The 1,111-nt window shown below is 44.7% G+C and overlaps 1 protein-coding gene across 1 annotated transcript in view; it reads left to right on the top strand.

Moving 5' to 3' along the window:
* Positions 1 to 1,111, top strand: part of RBM6 (RNA binding motif protein 6) — a 24,256-nt gene that overhangs the window by 10,827 nt on the left and 12,318 nt on the right. The gene's annotated exons all lie outside the window — the stretch shown is intronic.

Here is a 1,111-nt window from a genome sequence, read left to right as displayed (position 1 = left end):
TACAAAAAATTAGCCGTGCGTGGTGGCGGGCTACTCGGGAGGCTGAGGCGGGAGAATGGCATGAACCCTGGAGGCGGAGCTTGCAGTGAGCTGAGATCACGCCACTGCACTCCAGCCTGGGCGACAAACCGAGACTCTGTCTCAAAAAAAAAAAAAAGAACTTAGAGTCATACTGGTTTAATATTTGGACTCTGCTTCAGCCTCTTTCAAACTGTATTCTTAATCATTTGTAAAATTAAAATATTAAAGCTTACATAGGAGGATCATAGTAAAGTCTGAAGAAGACAGTGTTTATATATACATGCCTCATCTGATCTGAAATACAGTAATCGTGTAATACGTACTGTTTTATTTTATTTTATTTTATTTCATTTCATTTCATTTCATTTTAATTTTTTGAGCCAGAGTCTCTCTCTGTCGCCCAGGCTGGAAAGAAGTGGCATGATTTCGGCTCACTGCAACCTCCATCTCCCAGGTTCCAGCAGTTCTCCTGCCTCAGCCTCCCAAGTAGCTGGGATTACAGGCCAACACCACCACACCCAGCTAATTTGTATTTTTACTAGAAACAGGGTTTCACCATGTTGGCCAGGCTCCCCTTGAACTCCTGACCTCAAGTGATCCACCCACCTTAGCCTCCCAAAGTGCTGGGATTACAGACATGAGCCACTGCGCCTACTGATGTCTTTATTTCAAATTCACTATAGCAATGTTACCGATATTTCCGTCATGCTGAATTAGGAGGTTTGGAAAGTCAGCCTAATTTCAACAGGGTTAACTCTTAATCAGTTTTGTTTTTGTTTTTTGAGACAAAGTCTCACTCTGTTGCCCAGGCTGGAGTGCAGTGGCGGCATCTTGGCTCACTGCAACCTCTGCCTCCTGGGTTCAAGCGATTTTCCTGCCTCAACCTCCTGAGTAGCTGGGATGACAGGCACCTACCACCACGCCTGGCTAATTTTTGTATTTTTAGTAGAGACAGGGTTTCACCATTGTTGGCCAGTCCGGTCTCGAACTCCTGACTTCAGGTAATCCACCCACCCTGGCCTCCCAAAGTGCTGGGATTACAGGTGTGAGCTACTGCACCCAGTCTTAATCAGTTTTTTTTTTTTTTTTT

Source organism: Mandrillus leucophaeus, unplaced genomic scaffold, assembly GCF_000951045.1.
Source record: "Mandrillus leucophaeus isolate KB7577 unplaced genomic scaffold, Mleu.le_1.0 Scaffold429, whole genome shotgun sequence".
NCBI lineage: Eukaryota > Metazoa > Chordata > Mammalia > Primates > Cercopithecidae > Mandrillus > Mandrillus leucophaeus.
The sequence above is the reverse complement of the archived record's forward strand: the minus strand, read 5'-3'. Positions and strand labels throughout refer to the sequence as shown.